The following is a 12,930-nucleotide window of genomic DNA, read 5'->3' on the forward strand; positions in this document are numbered from 1 at the left end:
TCAAATATAGGCTCAGTGATAGAACTAAGCTCGGACCACTATTCTAGTCAAAGACAGAGTGGCGGCACATCACCACAAGTGGGCCACAGCATGATGATCCGGTCACACAAACTCTTGAACAAAACCTACTCTTTCATAGAGGCCATGTATGTAGGTGTGTACGACAGCATGATGTAGAGAGAGAAAGCCAGTTTTCTCTTTTCCCTCAGTTGATCGATGTTTCTAGTCCACTGGCCTTACTTCTCTTCTCGGGATAACTCCTCAGAGATAACATTGTGAGAGGAAATGGTTAATGACCTGATGGCCTAAAAGAATAAACTTGATTTTGGGTTTTTTTTTTTTTTTTTTTTAAAGGTATTCTTTTTCCTTCCCTAAGCAAACAAAAAAGGGGCTAGCTGGTATGAATGTGAGCCTGGGATAAGCTTGGGGTCAGGGTGTAGAAAACCAAGCCCAGAGTTCCCATTGCTTTGATTCTTCAGTTTGATTGGAATTTGAGAACTTGCCTTCTTAGATCTAGTGGCTCTAGTAAAGGGCATTTGATGTTTTGCTTGCTAATCCGCGCTCTCTTCCCATTTGTGGGACATGTGCTCCATGAGCTTACAGAAAGTAAACACTTGGAACCTGAGCAGTTGATCAAAAGGAAGTGAATTGATTTGATATTTCTTTCCCCACCTCACCACCCCTAAGTCAGCTCAAACAGCCTTAGTCTCCTTTCCTCTGTCTATACCACTTTTCTCCCTCCAAAGGGTCAAATGTGTGTTCTTTATTTTTTTTTTCTCTCAGCAGAAGCAGCGTGCAAATAAAATCCTGGGTGCCAAAGTGCCAACGGCTCCATTGAGCTCCTTGTTTGTCCTCAGATTAACAAAATACCCTTTTGCTTACCCACAGTGTATAGGCTCTACCTCTCATACCAACTGCATTTTGTTTTTATTGCAGCGCTGATGTTGAAGTGGCCAGGTTTTGAACTGCCCCCCCTGACTAGAGTTAGTAAGTTGCTCCAAGTCTTCATGTGCCAAACGATCCTCACTCACTCCCTGGTGGCTCTGGACAGACTCCTCAGATGTTGGCCAGCTCGAGCAGCAACCAGGCGGGTGTGGGTGGGCTGGGAGTGCTGGGGATGGCGGCAGTGGCCCTGCTGACCCCACCTAAGCTCAGACGCTGGTCTGGTCTCATCTCTGAAGCTCAGTGGCCAAGGCCTATGAGAGTCTGTTGAGAGCCGTGGTTTCTTCACTTGGCTCTAGTCCTTTGCTTTCACTTAAATCCATTGGAAAAAGGTTGATTCCCACCTTGGGCCCTGAAAATGGATTTTCTCCTCCCTTTCCTTCCCTTTGCCCTCCTCTCGTCTCCATTCAGTCTAGAAGCTTCTGGTTTCTCTGTTGCCAGCCAGCCACACGTGTAGCTGCACGTCCCATACCCATAATGACCTTGGTTGGCCCAGCATCCTCTTCTCTCTGCATCACTCCTGGGGTGTGGGGTCTGACTAGCTCTTTGGGATTTTCTCTCCGGCTGCTGCTGAGCCCTTCCCAGTGCTATGCTTCTGCCACCAATCAGGAATGAGTCATTTACCAGTGATCAGGCTTTCTTCAGAAATGCTTTCATTAGTTCTCATCAAAAGCAGTTTAACCTGCTTGAGGATTTCCTTTGGTGTGTCTCACTCCTTGTGTCCATGAGGCGCAGAGCGTTTAGCTTTTTCTCAAGTGACTTTTTCATCTGCACAGTCTGGCCTGAGCACTGGCCCCTCTGAAGTAGGTGAGTATTGCTTTGAGGAAGCAGACCTGGGGGTGGAGCGCTGCTCCCTCAGCCAGCGGGCAGGGAGGGGTATGGTATCCTGAATCCCGAGCTGGCGGTCTTCCCGCTCCAGGATTGCCCTGAGCCTCGAGTGAGGCAGCATTCTGTTTCCAAAGGTTGCCATCTGGCTGGACCTGCCACCCAGGGAGCCAGGAGATGAATGTCTATCTTCCCTCTCCTCCCCCCCCCCAGCAATACACACATTCCCTCTCCAAGTTTAATCCACTGAATGAACCTGGAGTAAAATAGTCATTTGGTCGTCTTGTCTGGGAGCCTGCCTTTGTGTGGGATGTGAAGCAGGGTACCTAGTTGGAGGTGTGTATGAATTGTTGTTGGTTTTGTGTCTGTCGGAGCTCAGGGTCGTGTTGTGAGAGTCACCTACCGTCTGGTCACTTTGGCTCGGCTGAGAGAATGCTGTGCCAGGGGTCCTGGGAGGCCAACTCCTCTGCCCTCTGCTCCCCCCTCAACTCAGCTGGTGTGATTCTGTTCTTGCTTGTCTGTGGTCGTCCACCCCACTCCCCACCCCGCCAGCTTCCTGCCCTTCTGGCTGGGGTCCAGTGCGTTTTGTTTAATCTCTCTGCCTTTGTATTCAGCATATTTCCCTGTCCCAAATTTATACAATGACAAGAATTAAATTTCCCAGGTCAGTTGTCTGGCTTAGAGAGCTGCTGCTTCCATACCAACCCCTCATTTCAAGGATCGATCCCTGCCAGGCTAAGGAATAGATGGCCTCCTCCCAAATAAAGGGGCAGTGAGAGAATGAGCTCATTGTTATAAATAATAACCAATAATAATGGCTTCTATGGATATAGTACTTTATGGTTATAGATTAGATTTCCTTTGAATCTTCCCAAATAGTCTTGTAAGAGAGAAAGGGTGGGTATATTCCCCGTTTTGCAGATGAAAATACTGAAACCCAGAAAAATCTGAATAACAAAAAGCTTGATCAAATAAGTCTCCTGATGTGCAAATCCATCCTGAGTCTAGGACCTGACAGACAAAAGGCCGCCTCCAACCCTGGACCTCCTTGAAACAAATACAAGTGATTTCTTCCCCTTCAAATTCTCCCACCATAAGCCTAGCATCTAGGTTTGAACAGGAACATCTCTCCTCCCAAGATCTAACTTCTTAGCCCCAAGCTTGACCACAGCCTTTCACCCATATGACAAAATTTTGGTTAGCAGATAATCAATCTCTATCTCTCTGTCTCTCTGTTTCTCTGTCTCTGTCTGTCTGTCTCCCTCTCTCTGTCTTCCCATTCTGTTTTTGTTTCTTTGTCTCTCAATCTCTCCCTAGTCCCATTCAAAGTGGACTGCCCCAGGTATTTTTCTCTTTTTCCCCCTTCACAGCTATATATTAGGGAATTCCACCAAAGTTCTGTCCACCTAGGTGATCCCGGGCTGGGCTAGGCTGGGCTGGCCTGGACTAGAACTAGGTTGGATGGACTAGACTAGGCTAGGTTGGCTGGGCTGGGCTGGGCTGAGCTAAGCTGAGCTAAGCCAGGCCTCCATCATTATTTCCAAGGCCTGGTCACTAGCCCGCAGTACTACAACAGGGATTCTGAAGGAAGAGAGCAAAACCAGCTATATAGGCTATGGGATGGATGACTCCCAGTTGTGGCCAGAATTCTCTCTACCTTTGACCCTACTTGAAAAAAACACTATAACTGCTTTTAAGTGTGGGACTGTCCCTGACACATTCCCTGGGAGTTTTATGCTGGAAGAGTTGTGGGAAGGAAGTCCAGAAGTCCTGGACCCCTTCTCCCTAGAGCGCTTCTGACCAAGAAGCCAGCTTTCCTGTGAAGGACAGTGGAGTTCAGTGCCATCCCCTCTAGATTCTGTGTGCCAGTATAGAAGGCTCATCAGCATCAAGGACAGTCCCCAAAATGCTGATAGGTCTGCCACCAGTGCTGTTTTCCCTTCCTGAGGAGTTGATGCAAGCAGATGTTTCAGGGAATTTGTCCTCCTTGTTTGCACCCTGACCGACCCCCATCCTTGTTCCTTAGGTGAAGCTCACTCCAAGAGGTAGGGCAACTCCAATTCAAGGTCTAACAAATCAAGAATTCTCTCCAAAAAGGTTACTTCACAAAAGAGAACTGATTAATCCAAACTCCAATTTTGCTGATTTCTTGCAATTACGGTTAACCTCCCCCTAAAGATAATATTGAATTGGGTACAATATTGGCAAGTCACCACTTACTGCAAAATGTTTTTTGTTTTATGCTTTTTGGGGTAATTTTTGAGTACCTTTTACAAGGTCACTTAGCTTTTAAAGTGTAAAATGTTATTTTTTAAAAAACTTGATCACAAAATGTGTTTTATATTTTTAATTTTTTGTGAAGGAGATTGGACTCATAAATTCTTTGTGTGGCAGAACTCCTGATATAGAAATTGCCTAAAACTTCTAGCCTTGTAGTAGATTACTTGGAACACCTCTGTGATTTTCCCATGGCAAGTTAGTGTGTTTCAGATTTTGTGTCCCAGGCCAGATCTTCTTAACTTCAAAGCTGATCCCTTATCCCATACATATACATATACACATATAGCATATAGGTATGTATATATGTGTATGTATATGCATGTATATATTGGTTTGCCAATTATATATGTTATGTATGTGTAAATAATTTTGCCAAGTTTACCAATGAAACAGATAAATATGTACACATATTTACAAATTTAAACATATGTATATGCACACAATAACTATTTGAAGAAAGCCTTTCTGAGGTCTTCTTTATTTCAGGATCTGAAGAAGGTGTCCTTGTAGAGATTTTACAACCTTCAACGAAATTGTGCAAATGGAGGCTATATGGAATGACCATTTTGAATTTCCTGGAAATGTTTTTTTTTTTAAAATATGAATTTATTAAGTAAAGATCTTTTAGATTTGGAATATCAAAGGCCAAGGTCTCCCACTGCATCCTGGATCATTTCCACTGATCCTCACCTATATCTGACCACTGGACCCAGATGACTCTGAAGGAAAAAATGGGGCAAGTGACCTTGCACAGCCCTCTCTCACTTAAATCTAATGTACTTGCATGTCATGGCATCACTTCTTTGATATCATGATCCTCTTCAAGAACAATGGACAAACAACCACAACAATATTGATTTACCAAGTATATATATACATATATATATATATGAAAATTTGCATATGGACACAACATTTGCATATATATGTGCAAATAATTTTACCACACTTACCAAAGATACCATTATATACATGTTCATATATGAAAGTGTATGTTCATATGCATAAAAATGTTTATGTACAAACATGTATGTGCACATATATCTAGTATTTATATAGCTTTTAAGTTTTGAGCTTTAAGCTTTATTTTTGAGCTTTATGTTTTATCAAATGCTCTTATTATCCATACTTTGCAGATGAGGAAACTTGAGTGAAGCAGAGATTCATTCAGTGGTCTGTCCAGGGTCACATAACAACAAAGTAGCTGAGGCCAAATTTGAATCCATATTTTTCTAATTCCAGGCCCAATGCTCTATCTCCTTTATCACCTAGCTGATGGCTCTATTCAAAGGTCATGCTGAATCTCAACATAAATTCAGCAAGTCCATCATCTAAATTTAATTTTAATTTTTTTCATTGTTAACAATGAGCAATGAACTGCAGTGCTTTTTAAAAATTGGTGGTTTTTATTTTTTTTTGCTTTTCTTCCATTTGGAGCAATAGCTTCAACCACTCTAGCCCTCTTGATACAGAGCTTTGGGCCTGGTTGTCAGAAAAATCTGAGTTCAAATTTTGCTTCAGACACATTCTGGCTATGTGATCTCGGGCAAATCACAACTACAGTTTCTTCAACTGAAAATGGAGATCATAGCAGCAACTACTTGAAACTGTTGTTAGGATCAAATGAAGTAATAATTGTAAAACCAGTTAGCAAAGTGCTTAATAAACAATACTTCCCCCCAAAATCTGAGGACAGGCCTAAGTTTGAAGATTGTAATTTGCAGACTTGGGCAATAGGTACTAATTTTCTTTTTAATCATAACTCTATCCAAATTACCAAATTAGAATAATGGAAAACATAAAGGGATGAAAATCTTGCCCCAGTGAATTCGGGATTCTCACCCATTATGAGAAGACAAAAATTAGAGGGAGAAGAAACCACCAACATTTAAGGTAGAACCAAGAAAATGAGATGTTCTGGATTTTGTTGTCGGATACAGAAAGCCTGCCTTCAAAAAGCATGATGGGAGGGAACCAAGAGTTGAGGAAGAAAACCCTGAAATTCACTGAAGACAATTTTGTCAGGTGGATCTTTATGGAATCAACCTTTTTTGAGGTGAGGGTTGTTATCAGTCTCTGCTTTTGTTGTCTCAAACTTCTGGGACTGATGAAAATCAAAGGTTTGCTATACCAGAGGTTCTTAACTTACAATCCACAGAGCTTCAAGGGATCCATGGATAATTTCAGGGGTTCTGTGAATTTTCATTTTTAAGCATTTTTGCTAACTCAGTGTAATTGTTGTTCTTTATAATTCTATATATTTTGTTTTATGCATTTAAAAACATTCTGAGGAGGGATTGGTAGAATTCACCAGACCACCAAAGGCATCCATAGTACAAAATAGGTTAAGAATCTCTGGTCTAGACTGAAACAATCTCCTCACTGTTGTATTCATTTATTTCTTAATTTCATATTCTCATTTAGGCCAATTTCCTCTTTCATGAGAAAATTGCTTTCTAAGCTTAGATTCCAACTTTTGACAGTTTTGCTGTATCTGGGCCACTCAATGACTGCCAGAAGCCTATTGCCAGATTTAGTAGCAGTTAATGACTTGAAGAAACACTTTACAATCATTGGAAGTTCTGCAGTTGAACCAAGAAGATTTCTCCATCACCCACCACATTCCCTTTTCCTTTTCCTTTTCTTCTTCCCAATCTCTTTTTAATAAGCACATAATGATGCTTCAGTACATCCCATCCAGTTTGAACAGAGTTTCAACACCATTGTTTTAATGATTGAACTCTTGTTTTTCCTGAAGAAAATTTCTTCTCCTTTTTGTTGCTCTCTGGTGAGTGTCCAACCTCATAAGTGTCACAGGAGCAAATTTAGAGCTTGAGGCACAGAGCTTTGGCAGGAATGAAGATATGATTAGTCATGGCATTCCATTTGTATAAAAGTTTATTAACAAGCCCCCGTTATATACAAAATGCCATGTCAGGCACTTTTATCTAATTTCATATGAATTAATTTCAAAAGTGTTTGAAATGCTATCAGATCAAATACTTGACTGCTTTTTATTGTTTTTAAAAATCAACAAACATTTATTTTCTTTCTCCTGTTGAAGGGGAAGGAGAGAAAGAGGGAAAGACAGAGAGGAAGAAAATCTCTTCTAGTAAATATACATAATTAAGCACAGTAGATGGCCCAGTGGATAGAGTGCTGGGCCTAGAATTGGAGACATAAGTTCAAATGGGAGCTCAAACTTACTAGCTGGGACCCTGAGCAAATCATTCTTAGACTTGCCTTATCAGTAAACTGGCCGTAATAATACCTCACTTCATTTGTGAGGCTCAAATGAGATAAAATATATTTATTTTATAAAATAAAAGCAGGCCTCCAAGCTCTAGAAAAAAGCCAGCTATTAGGAGTCATTCTAATTTAGTCCTTCCCTTTTGTGCGTATGGGGGGGTGGTGTGATGAAAAAGGGATGTGACATGCTTCATTTTCTGTCACGCCATGTCATGCTCTGTCTTTGTATTGACCAAAATACAACTTTCATAAGTAATTGCAAGATACTTCCTAAAAAGGAAGGAAAATTTCCTTGCTCCGATTCATGTCTGAAAGTGGTTTGTTCAAAGACAGATCGAAAGCCTTCCTGCTGGTCTGCACTTCCAACCAGTGGCCATTTCCTTTGTTCCAGAAGAGCATATTTCTTTTACCAGAGCTCACACTAGCTTACAAAGGAAACCACTGAGGGAAGCTTCAGGCTGAGTTTGGTTTGTTTTTTTTCCCTTTACAGTAATATACTTAAGGCATTCCTTACACACATGGTAGGGATTGTTCCCTGAGGCTAGACTTTTTTTTTTTTAAACTAAATAAAGGGACAAAAAGAAACATGATTTTATAACTAGCTGATATATAAAACTCAGTCACTACATCCACTCAGGTGATGATAAGCAACTCTCCTCACTGTTTTTGAAGGTTAGGCAACTACTTTTGCTGTAAAATGTTGTGAGAGATTTTAGAAATTCAGTAGAAATTATATGGCTAATTATCCTGAAATAAGACAAATTTACCTTTGAATAAATAATAACTTGCATTCATTTTATGGTTAGCAAAGCAACTTTGCACATATCTCATTTGATGCTCTGGTGGTCAGTTATTTTTCAATCATGGCCAACTTTCTGTAACCCCATTTGGGGTTTTCTTGGCAAACATACTAGAGTGGTTTGCCATTTCCTTCTCTAGCTCACTTGACAGATGAGGAAACTGAAGTAAGCAGGGTTAAGTGACTTGCCTAGGGTCTCACAATTGGAAGTGTTTGAGGCCAGATTTGAACTGGGGAAGATAAAGCTTCCTGACTTAAGGCCCGGTGCTCTATCCACTTCACTATCTACTTACCTTATTATCCCCATTTTATAAATGAGGAAATTGCAGGGTCACACAAACTAGTTAAATATCCAAAGTTAAATTTGAATGTGTACCTTCTTGATCCCTTCCCTGTTCTTTATAGATCTGTTTCTCAGGACAAGGAAGGAACAAATGCTTTTTTTTTTTTTTTCCAACTCCAGAACCTTTTTATTTACTCTATTCATAAGCTTTAAGCTAATGGAACAAGAAGTCCCTTGTTTTCTCATCCTGCAAGAATAACTGGATGCAACTGGTTGCATTTCCTCTACTTCTAATCTCTTGAGACTTAATCAGAAATGCAAGCACATAGTCACTCATTTCTACTTCAAAAGCAGCTTGTAAGCAAAGAGGGCAGACTTATGGAAATGGGGATTGATTTCCCTTTGGAGATTCTGCACATCCTCAGGGCATATGTAAAAACTGTCAGGATTTCAGAAGGATAGACAGTTATTCCATCACATAGTTTTTCAAAAGTACTTTTTTTTGGATGATATAAGAGCTATGCCTCTCTTACTCTTTTTTAAAATCATTCTTAAGAAGAATATTTCTATAATCCCAAACCTTTCATTTTAAGGAGGAAGACAATTTTGTTTTTCCCTTCAAAATTCTTCCAGTTTTTCCCCTGGGCTTTCACAGTTGAGCTTGCTTCTTGCCTGCCTTTCTTACTCTTGGCTTGGATTAATATGATCTGCCCCTCCCTTCCTGTCCCCTGGCCAGGTCCCTGGCAATGAGTTTATACTTCGACTCTCTCCAGCACCATAAGGTAATAATATGCCAGTCATGAGGCCTTTCCTGGAAACCTGCCTCCCCTGTCTGTGCCTTAAGTTGGCCCGTCGTTCTGTCCCGTATGTGATGTTGCTGTCCAAAGGAAACATGCTGAACTTGTCTGGTCCCCATCACTTGCTTTGTGGATGCTCATCCTTTCAGCCTGGCATCTGTGTTTGGCCTGCCCTGGACCCCAATTTGAGGGTGATACAAAAATATAGAGGAACCTTCATCCATTTCTCTATCCCTCATGGTATTCTGTTCTTGTCTCGTTCCATCACGCCTGCTTGTATCTTGTTCCTTTGGCTTTGACCCACAGTGTGGGTGGGCAAGGATGTGTCAGATGGGGTGAGATCAGTTCCTTGGACCCTTGCTTCTCCTCGGAGTGGCTGGAGAAAATTCTGAGGCTGCTGCTTTGGGCCCCATCATTTTCAAGTCTCTCCTGGAAGAGCTGTCACTCGCTGTTGCCAACCTAATAATTGTAACGTGGGTCCCTGCTGGAGCCTAAGATGTGGCTGTATAATGTGTGTGTGTATTCATACGTGTACGTCAGAAACAATACAAAAGGCTAGTATTTGGGTGTACCCTTGTGCTTGCTTTGGGGCTTTGTGGAGTGTTAGGGACAGCGTCCATCTGTGTGTGTATCACATAATGTGATCGCTAGACATTATTGTTTGTATCTGTGTGTGTGATGTGACTGTTCCTGTTGTGTTGGAAACTCCTCCAAGAAAAGAGCTCATCTGCTTTAATCGAGGTGGTATTTGATTAGAACTTTCCTCATTAAAATCTTCCATTTGGGTCATGTTTAGGGCAGTATTTTTTAAGGTCACTGAACACCCCTCTCCTAAAAGCACCAATTTTTTTTTTCTTCACCCTGCTCCTATGCAGCAAATTTCTGCTTTTGGTGAATGGTAGAATGTCAAACAGAAGGGAGGTATGAGATCAGTGCCTCACTTCTCCTTGGAGTGGCTGGAGAAAAGCTACTGCTTTTGGCCCTGTTATTTTCAAGTCTCTCCTGGGAGAACCATCACTCCCTGTTGCCATTCTAACAATTGACCATCATTGTAACGTGTGACTGGTGGAACACTCCCACCGAATACTCTGGATGAAAATAATTGGGGTGATTTCCAAATTCTCCCACCCTTCCTACCCTCTCCAGTGGGTAAGCATGTGACCATGCTTTGCTGTCTATTAGGTGCCCTCCAGCCACTGGAGGGTACTTCCCCTTGGCCCCTTCTGTTGACAGAAGCAGCCAGAATAGACTGAATTTTATGGGGGAAAGAATCTTCCCCACCATGTCTGAAAAAGAGCCTTGAAATCTCAAATATAAGAGTCCTTGTGTTTGGCACAGTGGAGAAAATCCCACCCAGGCCTATTATAGGAGAAGTGCCAAAAATGGACTTTTGTATCTCACCACTAACCCGATACTTCTCCTTAATTTGAAAGTCTATTTTTTTTTAAAGTTTGTCAGAAATAATTTAATATCAGCCAGCCTGGCGGGGACAGATAGCCCTTAAAATTACAGGTCCACAAATATAAACCCACCCAGAGATCTCAAAATGCTAACCAATAAATGGGAGAATTGGGAATTTTTTTTAAATGGCCTATGCAAGCACCAAGCTTGAATTGCTCCTTGCTGCCTATCTGGGAGGCTCAGTTAGGGTGGGTTTGGGTGGAATAGCACAAAATGAACTTGCAAACATAGGCAGGAGATGAGCCAACTGATTGGAAACTCTGACAAGCAGAACCTCTCCCCCTCCTAACCTCCGCTGCTTTCTCAGCAGAGATGTTTGGAAGTACTCTTCATTAAAGACGTGCTTTTTCTCTTCTCTCCACAGAAATCCCTTTGCTAATGTTCAGCTAAAGCCAACGGTGACAAATGACAGGTCTGCCCCTCTCCTCAGCTGATAACGGCCTTCTCCAGCTGGTCGCCATATACACAATCTGTTTTGTAATCATTTGCTTGTTTTCCTGAGTGTCCTTTGTTTTGGGGGAGGAAGATGGTGTTTTTCCTCCAAATGGCTGATCTCAGCCTTTTTCCCAAGCCCCATCCTAGCCTTCAGCCTTACCTGGGCTGGATCCCAGGCATTCAGGGGAAGGAGGAGGGGATGGTAAGAAGTTTTTCCTTTGAATTCACCTTGTCTGAGGAATGAGTGAACTGGGACAAGTTTTCCCCAGAGTTAAAGAAGAACCAATGTGGTTGTGATCTAGGTGGGCTACTGAAATCCAGAAAAACTCTGCTTTTTTGGGATTCTCCTCATGGATCACTTGGTTTAACTTGCCTCAAGAATGGGCCAAAATAAATGGCTTTTCCTTGCCCCCTCCACCTCCCCATCTTCAATTTTAGAAGTTTCCTCAAAGCAATCAGGGCCTTTTTTTGTGGCCTACTCTGCCTTATTCCTCAGCAGCTCCCTGATCTCTTCTTTGGACAAAAGTAAGATGCCATATAAATAGGGTTAGTTGATATTGCTAGGTGGGAGAAGGTGGATGGTGTGTGCAGCTGTGGTTCTAGCCTCATGTATATTTTATAGATTTGTTAGTAGCTTCAGTTGCCAAACTCCACCAAAGCTGCTTTTAATCATCTGCATTGTAGCAATAAAGGGGGTCCCTTCTGCCTTTGCTTTATTACCTGCCTGCTATCCTTCTAAACTTAAGGATTAAAAAAACTCACTATATTTGCTCATCAGGCAGGCAGTGAGTAGGACTCTGGTTACTCAGAGGTAATAGGGAGAAGGCAAAACCCTAACAGCAATCTATCCTGGGCTTAGGAGGAAGGTGATAGAGGCTGGGCTGGGGCTGGTTCCTTGCTTGAAAAATGAGGTGATGATTCCAGCTTCTCTCTCCGGGCCTCTGGAACTTTACGCTATCCCATGTCGCCCTTAGCTCTAGAAAGGGATTAGTTAGCCTGGCAGGCCCCTCACCCTTAAACTACCTGTCAGCTGGCTATCATCCTTGACTGAGTTTGGCCACTGATTTCTTTAATATTATTTGGGCTTAGCTGTTACAATGCATTCTCGTGGTCTGTTACAGTTTTGATTTCAGTATGAGGGGAGAGTTTTGAGCCACCTCAAAAAGCTGGAGTCTCCTCTCTATATCCCCCCCATCCCCCAATGTAAAGGAACAATTCTATAATCTTTTTACTCCCCTCTCATCTTTCTCTCTTCTTTACTTCCTCAGCAGTACAAGGCCCCAGCAAGAGTGAGCTGGAAACAGAGAAGCAGAATTTGGAGGGAGGAATAATTATTTGAAGGAGGGAAGGTTTAAGGCCAGTGGCCTGGGGTATGTCCGCTCTTGCAGGACTCTGGCAGTTCAGAGCTGAGCATTTTATGCATCCACATGTGGGTGCCAGACTCACCTTCATCTGCAGGAAACCAATACCCACTTTCCTCCAATCCTTAAGCTGCTGGCCCAGGGGAAAACCCTTGGGTACCAGGAAAGTTAATATGGGAGCTATAGTGTTTACTATAGCTGTTATGGGATCTGTGCCTGAAAAGCTTCTTGTTTGGAAAAATTTATAATTTATAAGCAATTAAAAAAGCTAAGCAATCGTGTGGGCTATTTCTTTGCTGACTTGTGGGTAAATAGCAGTCTCTCCCTGGCCAGAGGCCTTTTCTTTGCATTCTGAGAAGGGAAACTTTGGTTTCTAATCTTGATTTGGGTTCTGGCAGGATCTGTCATATTTTCACATTTTCCTCCAGCACTCCCCTATCCTGGGTGACCCCTCCTCCATTCCCTATGGAACTGGACCCTAGATGAAAAAGTTTTCTT

General features: G+C 42.2%; 1 long non-coding RNA gene across 1 annotated transcript; it reads left to right on the forward strand.

The window, feature by feature from the left end:
* The first annotated feature begins 396 nt into the window (after positions 1-396).
* On the forward strand, positions 397-12,709 carry LOC127560605 (uncharacterized). Its single transcript, XR_007953370.1, has 2 exons — positions 397-987; positions 11,001-12,709. It is a non-coding gene; the product is annotated as an uncharacterized LOC127560605 (long non-coding RNA).
* The last annotated feature ends 221 nt before the right edge of the window (positions 12,710-12,930 follow it).

The sequence above is a fragment of the Antechinus flavipes genome, chromosome 4 (genome assembly GCF_016432865.1).
Source record: "Antechinus flavipes isolate AdamAnt ecotype Samford, QLD, Australia chromosome 4, AdamAnt_v2, whole genome shotgun sequence".
NCBI lineage: Eukaryota > Metazoa > Chordata > Mammalia > Dasyuromorphia > Dasyuridae > Antechinus > Antechinus flavipes.